This window comes from Tupaia chinensis, unplaced genomic scaffold, assembly GCF_000334495.1.
Source record: "Tupaia chinensis unplaced genomic scaffold, TupChi_1.0 Scaffold144105_1, whole genome shotgun sequence".
In the NCBI taxonomy this organism is placed as follows: Eukaryota; Metazoa; Chordata; class Mammalia; order Scandentia; family Tupaiidae; genus Tupaia; species Tupaia belangeri.
In genome coordinates this window covers 332,778-349,702 of record NW_006203959.1, presented here as the reverse complement: position 1 = coordinate 349,702, position 16,925 = coordinate 332,778, and the positions used below count along the sequence as shown (strand labels likewise).

Genomic DNA, 16,925 nt, shown 5'->3' with positions numbered 1-16,925 from the left:
AGTTTGGGTCCCAGACCCAGTGGCTTAAACTTATGCCAGGTGCATGTGCATGAGTGCCCAAGATCCCGAGAGGAGAATAGAGGAGAAGGGATTGCGGCATGGCCATCTCACTGGGGGGTGATTTCTCACTTTCTGTCTGTCTCTCTGTTTTTCTGGTGAGCACATGTGCATTAGCAAAAAACTCTCAAAAAAGAAAGAAAGAAAGAAAGAAAGAAAGAAAGAAAGAAAGAAAGAAAGAAAGAAAGGAGAGAAAACAACAAACAAACAAACAAAAAACAAAATGAGATTTCTCGTCCAGAATACACTGTATATTGGCTTAATCAAAGATATTACCATACATGTTACTGTTAACAAATAATTTTCCATTTCTTGTTTCTTATATATTTTGCTTTCCCCTTCCCTGATTCCCTACTTCTCACAAATTTTGGGGTATTTTGGATTTTGAATGTTCTGATTTGGGATGCTCAATCCATATCACATTTTCTTTACTCATCCATCCACCGATGAACAGTTAGGTTGTTTCTATATCTTGGCTGTTGTTAACAGTGCTGCAAAAAATAAATCAGCAGAAGAAGAAATACTGCATGATTCCACTTATATGAGGAATCTAAGAATAAAATAATTGAATCAGAGAGTAGAATGATGGGATTGAGGGTGAGAGGAGATAGAGAGTTAATCAATGGGCATGAAGTTTCAAAAAGGCAAAATAAATTTATTCTAGAGAGCTTCTGGACATTGTGTCTATAGTTAACAATACTATATTGTACACTTAAATTTTTCTTAAGAGGTAGATCTCATGTTAAGTTTTCTTGTACAATATTATAAAGGGCATCTCTTCAGGGAGGTTTTCTGTGATCCCTCAAATTGTGTTAAGTGATCCTGTTATAGCACTATAGGTGCCTTTTGTTCATATCATACTACAGTGAATCAATACATATAAAACAGAACTATGTGTGGCATCTATGAAGTACTCAATAAATCTGGCTATTATTATAAATTAAATGTATACTTGTCTTGTTTCTTCAACTACTTCATTCAATTCAGGAAATTAGATCAGTTCTAGGTGTTAGAGATAGAGGTGTGAACAAGGAAATTATAACACAAATATTATTTTTGATTAATGTGCATGTCCCCTCAAGGCTATTAGATAACATGAAGTCAGAGAGAGATGCTAATTCACTGCTTTCCACAGACTTAGCAGAGAGGAGTTGCTAGGTGTAGGCTCTAAGGAAATTGTGTGATCCATTCCAGAAGTTGCCTTTTAAAGTAGAAAACTCGCCTGCACAGGTATCCACACTTATTTTTTCACAGTCATTTTATTTTCTCCAAAATAAACTAATTTTATTAGTTTACAACATTTGCTATCAAGAAAAGTATACATACATTTGAAGGGGAGGAATAAAGGCTGTTCAACTTTTCTTTTTTAATTAGTTTTTTCAAATTTATTTTATATAATTTAAAAATTTTTTATTATTCTAAATTATTTTATACTTTCAGTCATTGTATATCACTACAGCTTATAAAATGAATTATCCAACATGAATGCACTTCACACAAGTCCAGTTGAAGATATCATCAACAATCTTCCATTTCTATGCCCCCTAAATGTCTTCCCTCTCTATTTTCTCATTGATTCCTTTCCTCTCACCCTCCCTCCTCTCTCATCCTCTTCTCACAGTGTCTCCAAATCCATAAACATTCTCTATACTTTTATTCAGACTTGCCCTGAGAAATACAAACAATGCCTAGTCTTTCTCTGTCATTCTTCCCCTTTGCTGTGAGACCTGGGAGAGAATCTCCTTTTTTTTTTTTGTTTTTGTTTTTGTTTTAATAATAGCTTTATTGATAAGTAATTCATGTAAAATAAAATTAATCTTTTTTATACTTTCTTTTTATTTTTTCTTTTAATATATATATTTTTTAATTTCAAGAAAAGCAGTTTTAACTTTAATAAATCAAAAACAGAAATTCTAAGAGATATTTCCTCAAAACTTAAAGCCAGGAAACGGGTTAGGATTCTGTTCAAATACTAGGTACATGAACCTCTCGGCAGCTCAAGACAAGAAAAACATCCTTAAATCTGGAAAACAAAGCCTAGAAGAAAATCAGTAATGTTTTAGTCGAAAGTCATAAGATTCTATTTCACCACTTCAGTCTCATGTATTTACTCTATCTTCTGTTGTGGTCTGATCTTACTGATTAAATTCTGTGATATAATATTCAACTCCAGACTTGTCCCTACCATTAAGTTGGCCATTTTCTTAGTTGGTTTTGAACTCTTTTTGCTGTGAGTCTGTATTTAGTTCTCCTAGTATAGCAGCCCCTGCAGAACTTGGAGAGTTGGTCTGGTGTTGGTAAATTCTTTCAGGTTTTGTTTATCTGAGAATATCCTTGTCTTTTATTCCCATATGAAGGATAATCTTGCTCGGTACAGTATTCTTGATTGAAATTGCTTTTCCCTTAACACTTTGAATATAGTTCCCCATTCTTCCTTTGTTCGCATTGTTTCTGATGCGAGGTCCACTGGGAGTCTGATGGGATATCCTTTTTAGGTAACTTGATGTTTACTTCTCACCAATCTCAGTATCTTATCTTTGTGGTTTTAGTCAATCTTGCTATAATGTATGTTGGAGAAGACTTCCTTGCATTGATTCTATTTGGGGTCCTTTGTATTTCTTGGGTCTAGATCATTGAATGCCTCTCTAGGTTTGAAAAGTTTTCTTCCAAGATTTCATAGAATAGATTATCAATGTCCTTATGAGTCTCTTCGCCTTCTGGGATACCAATTATCAGGATGTTTGGACATTTGATAATATCTAGTATTTCTTGTATAATATTCTCATTTTGGGGGGCAATTTTTTCAGTATTCGTGGTGGATTTTCCTAGGCCAGTGATTCTGTCTTCTACAGCTGAAATTTTCTGTATGATCTACTCTTCTTTTAATACTTTCAAGGGAGGTTTTGACTTCCTGTATTATAGCCTTCATCTCTAACAGTTCCTTCTGATTCTTCGTTATCATATATATTTCCTCTTTCAAATCTTACAAGAACTTCTTTACCTCCTCTAACTCGTCGGCTCCTTTCCCTTGCCTTTTCTGCAGTTCATTGTCTCTCTTCTCTTCCATCTCTGTTGGCTTTGTCACTATGAATATTCTAAATTCTTTATCTGACATTTTCGTAAGTTCCATTGTACTGTCCGAGGATGAAGAGAAGTTACTCTTTTCCTTTGGAGGAGACGTATTTGCTTGTTTTCTCATATTTCTTGTGACCCTGTAATGATTTCTGGTCACCTGATGAATTGTGCGTTTCTTCCTAAATCTTGAAGTTCAATCTGTATGTTCAGAGGTATGCAGGAGGAGGTGATCTGAATCACTAATCTCTTCCATTTTTCACTCCTTGTGTGTCAGATTCAGTGAGAATTGAGGAATATTCTGATTCTAATCATATTCAGGTGTTTGGATACTGTTCATTTTGACCTGTCTAGACACTCAGTGTGTGGTGGCTCAGCAGCCAAGGAATGAAGTTAAAGAAAGAGGAAAAGAATTAGAGAAGATGAAAGAAAAAGAAAAAAGTAGAAAAACAAAATGTTTATATTTTAATTTTAAGAAGCAAAAAATGAAAACAGTGTGCTGCGCATGTGTGCCACACAAAAGCAGTATTTCACAGCTCAAGTTCAGTAGCCATCGCAGGATGAGCCTTGGCATGTGTTTCCTAAATGGGATGGAGAAAGGCACAAATTAGCACAATAAAGGAGGGTATTGAGAGCCCAGAGAATACTTTACCTTAATTTAAAAAAAAAAAGGCAAAGGGAAATAAAGAGAGACAGAGACAGAGAAACAGAAAATGGAGAGAAGGATACAGAGGTAGCCCTCCCCATTAGAAATTAATCTGAAGGGATAAATCTTAGCAGAATATCTTCATTTTTAGTCCCTGAAAACAATATTTCACAGCTCAAATTCAGTAGCCATCTCAGGATCAAAATTCATTTTTTAAAAGGATACAGTCCAGTGGTTTTTAGTAAATTACATGCACGTACATGCAACTATCACTACTATCTAATTTCAGAACATTGCATTACCTGGACCAGCAGTTGCCATAATGGCTATGTCACTGGACTTCCATGTAGTTGACTGCGGTTTGAGTCCTGGACCCAGTGGCTTAACTCCTGCCGGGCGCCCCTGTGTGTGTGTGTGTGTGTGTGTGTGTGTGTGTGTGCCCAAGATCCCAATAGGAGAATGGAGGAGAAGGCATTGTGGTGTGACCATTTCCCATGTGGGGTGCTTTCTCTCTTTCTGTCTCTCTGTCTCTCTCTGTCTTTCTGGTGAGCACACGCACCCTGTAGCAAAAACCTTTCAAAAAAAATTGCATTACCTATTAATAGTTATTCCCCATATCTCCATCTCAAAACCCTAAGAAAAACTGATCTGCATCTTTAAGTTTAAATTTTAAAGTATGTTGCTGGAATTGTACAACTATTATTGCTAATTACAAAATTCCAGGCTATCACAGAGCTAAGTTGTTGAAGAAGCTGAAAATATGTCAAGGTTAATTGTCACAAATCTTCATATTCTTATAAAAATTTGGCCATTTTTCTCAAATGAAAGCTTCTCAGATTGTGGCAAGACTTTAGTTAATTTCCAGAGTTCTAAAAAAGAAATAATTTTGGCAATTTCAACCACATTCTACCACTTTTATGGAGGAGTGGATTTTCAGAGTTTCTTTTTCAACCAGTCCTTTGAGAACAGGTTTTTGTGCACAGTTAAAAATACAAATATTCTCAGATGCTCCAGGCCCATTTATAAACCAGAAACTATTTAAAAAAACCAACAGAGATAATCACTATATTTTATAGAAGGCATGTGAGATGTGTCTCTCAGTAACCACCACTCAGTGTTAGGCAGAGTGGCCTGAGAAAATTTGCAGTGGGCAACCACCTCCCCACAACCACCCGCAGTCTCAGGATAAATCCCAACTCCACTCCCCCACCCCCCTTGTTCAAAACCATGGTGAAAGCAAATTGTGATGGCATCAGTGAGGTCAGCAGCGAGGCCTTGGACTGGGAGTTTGGGGACAGGTAGTGAAGGGGTTTCTCCCAGAAGATTCAGGAATAAGAAGGTGGAACAGAGGACATGGTGGCCTAACAATCTGCAAGCCTGCGTGGGGAGCATTCGCGAGGGACAAGGCTTTGCATTTCAAAGAAAACTTAAGATTCAGCAAAATTGCAAGAAATTATAATATAAGGAAAAGAAGGCTCAAACATCACAGGAATCCCAAAACACAGATCAATACCCAGATCATCTGAAACATCTCTATTTAGCTGAAGAGGAAAGACTCAAGAAGCAACTAAGAAAATTTGACAAGTCTTTGTCTTAAGAAGTTGATCAGCTTTTGCCTGAAGAACGGTGTAGTGCTAAGGAGGCTTGGTCTAAAGATTAGTGTAGTGCTCACCAGCCTCAGCCAGAAAAACAGTGTAGCCAACCAGTAAATTCCATTATAATTCCAAAGAAAAATAAAAAGAAAATATCAAATCAGAATGCACACAAAGAAAACAGAGAGAGGAAGTGCAAAGGCTTTACAAAATAAAGAAAATGGAAGTGTTTAAAGTATTGAGAAAAAAGACTAAAAAGGGTCAACCAAACTTGAATTTACAAATAGAGTATTTTCTTTAAAAATTCAAGAAAAAAATAAATCAGGCATTTTGTCTTTCAGGGGTAAAATATCTGCTGAATGTCCTTTGGATACTTTTGTATATATAATGGATGACTTCTAACAGTGATGTTTGTCAATATTAACTAGATTACTAAATTATACTATACATAAAATATTTTTGTTTTTATAAAACAAAATCTTCTATGCATGCTCTAAAAAATTAATAAATAAATTAAAAAACATGGTGAGGAAAGAATCAAATCACACTTTAAAACTCACCAGAGTCTGCTCCTCCTTCCCACTCCACCTTTCCATGGAACTTCCCCTGTCTTTCTAGGATGCTGGGAAATCTTGTTTTTCTTAGTGTTCCTTTGGTTATGTCAAATTTCTTAACACAAATTAAATGAAGTAGACATACTTGAAGGAATCCAGGAGGAGCAGTCAAAATTCAAGGGGAGCATTATAGAATACGGCAGTGTTTAGGCTTTGGTGCCATGTTGTTACCACCTACTGCCAGACAAAGTACTATTCACTGGTGTCACAGTCTGTTCAGTTGCACACACCAGCAATCTAGACATAGTCCTTGTCACCTCTTTCTTCACATGCTCTTCACTGCCAAGTCCTTGACAGTTTTCAGAATAATCCATATTTTTTCCATCTTCACTGCCACCATTTTTGTCCAAGGTCTCATGTGTCAACCATTTAAGGTGTTTTTTTTTTTTTTTTCTTTCTTTCCTTCCTTTTTTTTCTTTTTAGAGATATTTTTGCTATAAGGCATGTGCACTCACCAGAGAGACAGAGATACAGAGAGATGGAAAGATAGAAAATGAGAAGTTACCCCCCAGGCTGTAATCCTTTCTCCTCCATTCTCCTCTCCAGATTTTGGGCACTCATGAGCATGTGCCCAGCATGAGTTTTAAATAAACAGATCCAGGACTTGAACAACGGTCAGCCATGTGAGAGTCCAGTGAAATAAACATTATATCATCTGCTGGTCCCTAAGGTGTTTTTAAACTGGCCACTACCCACATTTACTCTGGCTTCCCTACAATTCATATTTTTCATAATGATTCTTTCAAGACAAACCTTGGTGAATGTTTCACACACATATCACTCGTGTCACTTGGTTACAACTCTCAAAAGTACTCCATCTTTCTGGGAACCAGCAGTTAGCATAATGGCTATGTCGCTGGACTCCCACGTAGTCGACCACGGTTCGCGTCCTGGACCCAGTGGCTTAAAACTCATGCCAGGCGCGTGTGCGTGCGTGCCCAAGATCCTGAGAGGAGAATGGAGGAGAAGGGATTGCAGCATGACCATCTCCCCTGGGGGGTGATTTCTCACTTTCTGTCTCTGTCTCTCTCTCTGTCTGGCGAGCACATGCGCCCTATAGCGAAAAACCTCTCCAAAAAAAAATGTATTCCATCTCTCTTAGGAGGGAAACCAAAATCTCTAACATAGACTAGATGTTCCAATCTGTCCCTAAGTATCAAGACTAGGATAAGATAAGAAAAACACTTAGGATGTGAATTTTAAGGGACTGTTCTTCTCACTCAGAGTTATGCAAGTGGAGAGCTGGTAAAAGAGAGTGAGTGTGTCTTTTAATGTTGCTTCTTAAGTGCTGACAATATTTCATCCTGATCTCAGCCCTACCATTTTTCCCTATCCACCATGGTCATAATAATAACTGCTAACATGCACTGGATGCACCATTTATATTCAGTTTTTTTATGTCCCAATGTGCTTCACAGGTACTTCGTCACTGAATTCTCACAAAAAAACTATAAAGTATCTTTCTATCATCATCCCTGAGGATACAGGTAAGGCTCAACGAGGTTCAGTAACTTGCATCTTGCCACATGGATCCTCAGTGAGAAAGCTGAGGGCCAAATGCAGGTAATCTGATTGCACAGACCAAGTCATGAGACTGAGTGGACCTCATTCACATTTTTTCTTTGTTTCCCCACCTCATACCACTCTCCTATGTGTACTTTTCAGCCCACTTATATAGTCTCATCAGTCCCTTGAACTTGTTGCAATGTCTTTGAACATAGGGTAAACCTTTGTACATGCTATTTCCTCAGTCAGGACTGACTAGCCACTTCAGTGAATTCATGTGCCACTCATTCTTCAGTTTTCAGTTCTAGGGTCACTCACTGTGCCCACCTCCAAGTCTAGATTAGGATCCTATTAGTATGGAGTCATGCAGAAACATGCTTCTTATCATCAGAGAACTGTCAGAATTACATGTTCACTAGTGTGATGTTTGATTACTTCTATCTTTTTATTGCTTTTTTATTTATTTGTTTATTTTGTAAAGGTTTTTGCTAGAGGGCACGTGTGCTCGCCAGAAAGACAGAGAGAGACAGACAGAAAGCAAGAAATCAACCCCAGGGGGGATGGCCATGCCACAATCCCTTCTCCTCCATTCTCCTCTCGGGATCTTGGGCACGCACACATGCACACGTGCCCAGTGTGAGTTTAAGCTACCAAGTTTGGAACTTAAACCAGGGTTGACTATATGGGAGTCCAGGGACTTAGCCATTACGCTAACTGCTGGTCCCCGGTTACTTCTATCTTAATCTGCTTACATATAAGCAAAAAGAGGAGACTAGGCCTGCTTTTCCTCACCACTGAAATCTCTTTAACTTACAGAGTGTTTGGTGCATAAAAATGACTGAGTTATTTATGCAATTAATTAGTTAATTAATTAAATGAACAGGCAATAACTAGGTCAAGGGGCTAAGGAGGACATTTTTTCTAGGCAGAGCAAACAGTTATGTCCAAGGTTTATTTGGCAGGAAGGAAATTGAGATGTTTGATAAATTGAAAGAGGGCTGGCATATATATACCCACCAGTCAAGGAGCACCAGGAATACACAGGTAACTACATCAGTTGTGTTTGTTATTCATTACAACAAAAGAGAATACATGCCATCAGGAACTGTGGAGTGTTTTAGAAAAATCATGTTAGGGGCCAGCAGGTGGTGTAGTGGTTAAGGAGCTGGATTCTCAAATGGCTGACCATGGTTTGAGTCACAGATCTGGTAGTTTGAAACCCATGCCAAGCATGTGTGCATGTGTGTCCAAAATCCTGAGAGGAGAATAGGGATGAAGGGACTGTGGCGTGGCCATCCTCCGAGGGGGGTGATTTCATTCTTTGTCTCTCTCTGTATCTTTAGCAAGTGCACTTGCCCTATAGAAAAAAATTCTCTCTATAAAAAAAAGAAAAGAAAAGAAGAAAAGAAACAAAAGAAAAGAAAAGATCATGTTAAAAAAAGAACATAACAATTGTGTCAAGCCAGTGTCCCATTGCCCGAGTGTCAGAAACTAGTTTTTTTTTTTTTTTCTCCCTACGACTGAAGAGCTGAAACATGCACTTTGCATGTTTCTCAAGCTGTTTGGGCCTGGACTTCACTTAGTTGGCCATGTACAATCTTAACCACCTTAATCACCATGACACTGGCTAGCTCCTCTTTATTTTATTTTAATAAAATATTTCATAATTTATATGCTTCATACAATGTTCACTAATTGTTCATTCATAAAGTAATATGAATTATACTATCATGAAAAATAATTACATCTAACAGCATTAATGGGACAAAGAAATGTGGTATTATCTGTTGAACATAATTTTATAGTTTATCAATTGACTAGGGAGAAATGTTCACATGCTGGAATATTCATTTTGTAAGCTAAATAATGTGATTTAATCTATAAAAGAAAATTAAATAAAAATAATTACAGGTAATATTTAATGATTTCTTACACTGTGCCAAGTACTATGCTAAGCACTATGCATAAAATATCTTATTTAAGTCTTGCAAAACCCCTGTGAGGTTTTTGTGTTTGCAATGTTGACAGAAAGCTGAGGCCCTGGAGAAATTAAATAATGGCACACAGGTAGGCTATAATAGCAGGGCCAGCTTCATGGGCCTGCAACCAGTGCAGTTTCACTGAGCCCCATACTCACAATGGGTGCCTGGACTTTGCAGTTTATACCCTGAGGTTTTGGTTCAGTGTTCTGTCTTTAAAATTCTGTCTTAAATTTTTGACTTTTTTTTTTTAATATAGAGCATGTGTGCATGCATGAGAGAGAGAGAGAGGAGAAAGAGAGAAGGCACCCTTGACAGTCTCAACACACTGTGATCACCTTTCTCCAACACTCCAGCATCTAAGGATTTGGGGTACCCATGTACATGTTCAGCATGTTTTCAGGCTTGTTTGTGAATCCAAAGCTGTGGTTGGTCATGTGGCTTTCAGCACTGAAGTCCAGTCTGTTAGAGACTATACCATCTGGCTGGGTCTCTAGTTTGTTGTTTTTGTTTTTCTTTCCTTCTTTTTTATTTTATTTTATATTTTATTTTGCTTTTTGCAATTTATATTTTATAGGTGAAGTCCAATAGAACAACATGGTGTGTGCTAGGGACCTGGAGCCTTGGCTTTCATGTGGTCCAGTGCCTACCACTTCCCACCTCAGTGGGACAGGTTCTCTGCTGCCCACCCACTTCCCCCTCCCTGCTACCTAAGTGACAGCTGCTGCAGTTTACCCTCAGGAGAAGACCTGGATATGGGTGCAGGGAAGGGGAGGGGGAAAGACCAAGTGATGGGTCTTAGACAGCTGTGAGGACCTTCAGTAACCCTTTGCATATTCTCCATACCTGAGGAAGCGTGACATTAAACAGAAATAGAAAAACCATGACAGTCCAATATATAGACTGAAAAAGAAAGGGGGGGGAACTTTTCCTGCTTTTGAACAAGGGGCCAGTCATTTCCTTTTGTACAAGGCCCCTTATTATATAGCTTGACCTACATGGTAGAGAAGGGTCACAAATTCAAGACTGCATAGTTCCAAAGCCTGTGTTATTTCTTTTTATTTGCTGTTCTTTCCTTTAACAAAGACCAGAAAATTGTGGGACCAGCAGTTAGCATAATGGCTGTCACTGGACTCCCATGTAGTTGACCGCGGTTCAAGTCCCAGACCAGGTGGCTTAAACTCATGCCAGGCATGTGTGCATGCATGCCCAAGATCCTGAGAGGAGAATGGAGGAGAAAGGATTGTGGCATGGTCATCCCCCCTGGGGGGAGATTTCTTGCTTTCTATCTCTCTGTTTCTCTTTGTGGCAAGTGCACACACCCTATAGCAAAAACCTCTCAAAAAAAAAAAAAAACCAGAAAATTGAACAGGTTGGACATGCAAACTTGGTATAAAATTGAAAAGCTTTAAAAATATCAGTCAAAAGGATTCCTGTCATCCTTGTGGATAAACTTTCCAGAACAACTACCAAAGGCAATTATTTTCCCCGCCAGGTCCTAGATACCATTCTAAGAGCATCCTAGCACATATGTGTATTCCAATTATTCTTTATACATAAATGGTTCAGTATCAAGCAATGCAGTGGACCTTTTGTTCTTCCATTTCAAAAATGTATCTTGTGGGTCTAAATTCCAGGCATTACCTTAAAAGAAAAACTGTCGTTGAGGAGTCATGTTGTGGCCTCAGTCCAATGCAGCCACTGCCATTGCTACAGAGGTGCAGCAGAGAAAACTCCATGAGAAGCAAAATGCCAAGCCTTATGTAAAACCTAAGAATAACTTCCAAAGTCCACCACCTCCTCAATCTAATATAAGACCTCAAAACGATGTTATCAACCATGTTGTTTTTCAATGTCAAAACTACAGGGCCTATCAGCATTAAACTCCAGCCCAGAAGAGCCAATATCACAGGGTCCCAGAAGGCAAAGTTGGAGCCACCAGAACTTGCGGGCAAAGAGATTACTTCAGGATGTGTTTCTTTGAACCGAAAGGGTAAGCCTTCCAGCAAGACTCATCAGCTGCATGAAGCTGGATTATCCACTGCAGAAGAACTATTAAGTAAACCTGTGGGGCCACTGGATGTACAGGAATTGAAAAAAAAAAGCAGCAGATAACAGATCAGGAAACGCTAAATATGTAGACTCTGTGGACAGCACTCATGTTGAAAACCAATCTTCAGATGGCTTTTTAAAGAGGTAAACAAAGAGAACTTGCCTCAAACCTTATCAGACCCTGAGAGGAAGCCAGATTCTGAATTATGTACCATAACTAAGCCAAAGGCTAATTCTATAATCCAATGAAGAGCAGTTTGGCTTCAGAGCAAGCCATGGGCATAAGTTCAGTGAATAGTGCTATTCTGAAAAAAAGAGTTAATAAGCAACTTGTCGGAGAAACACAAATCAGGACTCTACCAGTAAAGTCACAGCAATTGTCTAAAAGAATAAGTCTTACAAGACCAGAAGGAAAAAAAAAAAAAAAACCAAAAAAACAAGAACAGTTCCCTCTCAGCTTATTCAGACCTTTAGTTGGAATCAAGCATCAAATAAGTCAGTGGTCAAGGACATAAGAATATGAAGATTAGTAGGAGTAAATATGAGGGAACAAAAGAAACTAAGTTACAGTCATACCTTGTTAATAAATAGAAAGTAAAACATTATAAACACAGAATACACTCAAATTCCCTTCAGAATGGATATGATAACAAGCATCCAAATGCTAAATCAGAAGTCCACTCAAGTCGATCGGCATTGCCGGACACCAGGTTGCCTGTGGTCCCAGGCCCTAATGGACAGGACCCATGGCTCACCTTCCCCCACCACTCACCTTTGAACCTCAGGTTTGTGTCTTAGGACTTTAAGATGAACTTGTGCCCCCTCCCCACCCCATCTGGAGACTGGTTCAACTGGCACTGCTGGACACCACACTGCCTATGGCTGCAGGCCCTAATGGCTGGGACCCGTAGCTCATCCCCTCCCTCCACTCACCTTTGGACTCTCAGAACTTCTGTGTCTTGAATATTGTGCAGCACGTGTTGCATGCCACGCGATCTTTTATTTGCTCCTGAGGTGAAGCTCATTAGCTCAGTTGTAAATTCACTACTCTTTACAAAAAGGGAGGACTTTTGGTAACCCAAGACCTGTGACAACAGTGCATGGTACTGTTGAGGAACAGGGAGGCAGACCAGAAGAGAGGTCACCAATTTTCTACTTCTGCACACCTTTGAACACTCAAAGGTATCTTGAATACTTTAGGAAGGAACATATAGACCACAACGTGACTAGGAACAACCGTAGAGGCACAAGGAACATGAGCAACCAACAAAATATCTCTCTCATAAGGGAAAACGTCAATCTCAGATCACCCACAGAAAACACAATAGATATTGTGGGCATGCCAGATAATCAACTCAGAATATTTGTAGTGATCAAACTAACTGAGATGCAAGAAAAGAGACAATGACCTCCAGAAGATGAAGTCCTTTCATGATTTGAAAGAAGAAATAGTCAACTTTAAAATGAATCAGATAGAACTGTTAGGAATGAAAAATAAAACCTTCCTCAAAAGTATTAAAAGTAGATTAGAGGGACCAACAGTTAGCATAATGGCTACGTCACTGGACTCCCATGCAGTCGACTGCAGTTCGAGTCCCAGACCCAGTGGCTTAAAACTCATGCCGGGAGCATGTGCGTGCATTCCTAAGATCCCGAGAGGAGAACGGAGGAGAAGGGATTGTGGATGGCAATACCCCCTCGGGGTGATTTCTCGCTTTCTGTCTCTCTGTCTTTCTCTGTCTGTTTGGCGAGCACATACGCCCTATAGCAGAAACCTCTCCAAAAAAAAAAAAATTAGATTAGATCACACAGATTGACTCTTGAACATAAAAGACAAAACATCTGACCTAGAAAAAGTATCAAGAAGATTGAGAAAACAACCAAGAAAAATGAGGATAATATACTGGATACCATCAAGTGTCCCAACATTAGGATAATTGGTATCCCAGAAGAGGAAGAAAATAATGACATTGATAATTTACTTCATGAAATCCTGAAAGAAAGCTTTCCAAACCTACAAAGGCATTCAAATATCCAGACCAGAGAAATACAAAGGACCCCAAATATAATCAATCCAAGAAGATCCTCTCCAAGACACATCAAAGCCAGATTGGTAAAAACAATAGACAAAGACAAGATACTAAAATTGGCAAGAGGGAAATGTCAAGTTACTTACAAAAGCCACACCATCAGGCTAACATCAGACCTCTTGTCAGAAACAATGCAAACAAAGAAAGAATGGAGGAATATAGTTGAAGTGTTGAATGAAAATCAATTTCAACCTAGAATGCTATACCCAGCAAGATTATCTTTCATATGGGAAAAAAGATGAAAAAAAAAAAAGCATTCTCAGATAAACAAAACCTGAAAGAGTTTACCAATTCTAGACCAGCTCTTCAAGAGGTTCTAAAGGGAATGCTATACAAGAAAAACTAAAAAGTCAGACAGACTGTTATAAGAAAACAAAAAGCAACCAAGAAAATGGTTCACTTAATGATAGGAACAGGTTTGGAAATATCGATAATAACATTGAAGGTTAATGGATTAAATTCTCCAATTAAGAGATACAGACTGGCCAAATGTATTAAACAAAACAAAACAGAAACCCTCTATTTGTTGTCTACAAGAAATGCACTTTATGGATAAAGACATACATAGACTAAAAGTGAAGGGTTGGAAAAAGATATTCCATGCAAATGGAAATCAAGAAAGGGCTGGAGTCGCAATATTGATTTCAGACAAAATAGGTTTCAAGGAAAAGAGTATAAGAAGAGACAAAGAAGGGCATTATATAATAGTAAATGGGTTAATTCACCACGAAGACATAACACTTATTAATATATATGCTCCCAACACAGGAACACCTAAATATGTGAATGAAAGACTGCTGGAGCTAAAAGGAGATATAGGGAACAACAGTATAATTGTTGGAGATCTCAATACCTCATTATCTCCTTTAGACAGATCTTCTTGATAAAAAAAAATAGAGTGATACAGGATCTAATACTATAAACCAAATGGACTTGATAGATATCTATAGAACTTTTCACCCTAAGATCACAAAACATATAATTTTCTCACTGTGGCATGGAAAATTTTCAAAGATTGACCATGTGATATGATACAATTCAAGCTTTTACAGATTCAAAAGCATAGAAACTATATCCAGCATCTTCTCTGACCAGGATGGAATTAAGCTCCATATTAATTAAAAGAAGCACCCTCAAAAATACACAAACATGGAAACTGAACAACCTACTTCTGAATGACTTCTTAACTACTGAATTAAATAAGTCTGAAATCAAATAACATGAAAACAAATGATCAGTACACGAGTTTCCAAAATCTATGAGACATGGCAAAAGCAGTAATAAGAGGGAAATTCATAGCAATTAGTGCACATAAGAAAAAGATGGAAAGGTGGTAAATAAATAACCTAACATCATGCCTCAGGGAATTGGAAAAAACAACAAAAATGCCCAGCAAAAAGAAAAAATAAAGATTCAAGCAGAAATAAATGAAATAGAAAATAAACTAATCATACAGAAAATAAATGAAAGAAGAAGCTGTTTCTTTGAAAATATTAACAAGATCAACATACCATTGACTAAACTGATAAAGAAAAAGAAAGAAAGAAACCAGATAAGTCAAACAAGTGATGAAACAGGCAACATTACAACAGATGTAATAGAAATACAAAATATTTTTAGAGGATACCATGAGTGACTATATGCCAACAAACAAGAGAACTTAGAGGAGATGGACAAATTCCTGGATGCGTATAATCTACCAAGATTGAATCAGAAGGACATAGAAAACCTGAATAGACCTGTATCAAGCCAGTAGATTGAACCAATAATAAATAACTTCCCTACAAAGAAAAGCCCAGGTCCAGATGGCATCACTTCTAAATCCCACAAAACCTTTAAGAAAGAGTAAACCCCGAGGAGAGGTGAGCCTTCAGAAGAAGATTCCTCATGGCACCTGAGAACTAGTTATTTCAGGGTACAAGTGAAATGAAGATTTTCTACTGACAATTCAGCCTCCAGCAAACAAGCTAGCATGACAGGAGAGGCAAGCCTTCAGAAGAAGATTTCTCATGGCTCCTGCAAACTAGTTATTTCAGGATACAAGAGAAATGAAGATAATTCAGCCTTCAACAAACAAGCTAGCATAGTAGGGAGCCCCTCTGGCCTTCTATCTCTGTCTCTGTGTCTCTGTCCTTGTCTCTCCCTGCTTCTGTCTTCTCATTTTTTGTAATTTTTCCTTTTTATAATTTTTTTCAAAGGTAAAGTTTTTTCTCTTGCTCTCAGCTCTGCCCTTTGTCTTGTTAATAATCCCCTCTGGTCCTGCCACCCAGGCAGGAGAGGCGAGCCTTCAGAAGAAGATTCCTCACGGCTCCTGTGAACTAGTTATTTCATGTGGTGCTTGTGAGGTGCATGGCTTTCTATTTTGTGCTTTAAAAAAAATTTCAATTTTTTTCATCTTTTTTCTCTTTCATTGTTGTTGTTTTTCTCTCTCTTTTTCAGTATTATTTTTTATTGTATCTCCATCCTTCAAGATCTATTTAACGTGTTTCTAGATGGATCTAAGGGCACTGTAGCTAAACATCCAAATACTATTAGAGTTAACATATTCCTCAATATCTACTGAATCTGCTGCATCAGCAATCACAACAGAAGGGCAAAGAGATTCCAGATCACCTCTTTCTGCTTGCTCCTGAACATTCAGATTGAACTTCTAGAATTAGAAAGGAACACATCCATCAGATGACAAGAAATCTCCGCAGGACCACAAGAAATATGGGAAAGCAAGAAAATACCTCTCCTCCAAGGGAAAAGAATAACTCTTCTTCATCCACAAGTAGTTCAATGGAAATCATGGAAATGTCTGATAAAGAATTTAGAGTATTCATAATGGTGAAGCTAACAGGTACAGAAGAGAAGAGAGACAATGAACTGCTAAAGAGAAAAGACAAAGAAGTAGATGAGTTCCAGGAGGTGGGGAAATTCTTGCAAGATCTAAAAGAGGAATTACACACTTTAAAAATCAAACGGAACTATTAGAGGTGAAGTCTATAATACAGGAAGTCAAAATCTCCCTTGAAAGTATTAAAAGCAGACTAGATCATACAGAAAATAGAATCTCATGGGTCCAGCAGTCAGCGTAATGGCTATGTCGGTGGACTCCCATGTAGCCAACTGCGGTTCACATCCCAGACCCAGTGGCTTAAACACATGCCAGGTGTGTAGGCGTGCCTGCCCAAGATCCCAAGAGGAGAATGGAGGAGAAGGGATTGCGGCATGACCATCACCCATGGTGGTTGATTTTTCACTTTCTATCTCTCTCTCTCTTTCTGGCAAGTGCACACGCCCTATAGCAAAAACCTCTCCAAAAAAAAAAAAAA

The 16,925-nt window shown here is 38.2% G+C and overlaps 2 pseudogenes; both read left to right on the top strand.

The window, feature by feature from the left end:
- The first annotated feature begins 5,021 nt into the window (after positions 1-5,021).
- LOC102483901 (thyroid transcription factor 1-associated protein 26-like) lies at positions 5,022-7,414 on the top strand (annotated as a pseudogene).
- Positions 7,415-11,139: 3,725 nt separating this feature from the next.
- Positions 11,140-16,925, top strand: part of LOC102483493 (cytoskeleton-associated protein 2-like) — a 33,931-nt pseudogene continuing 28,145 nt past the window's right edge.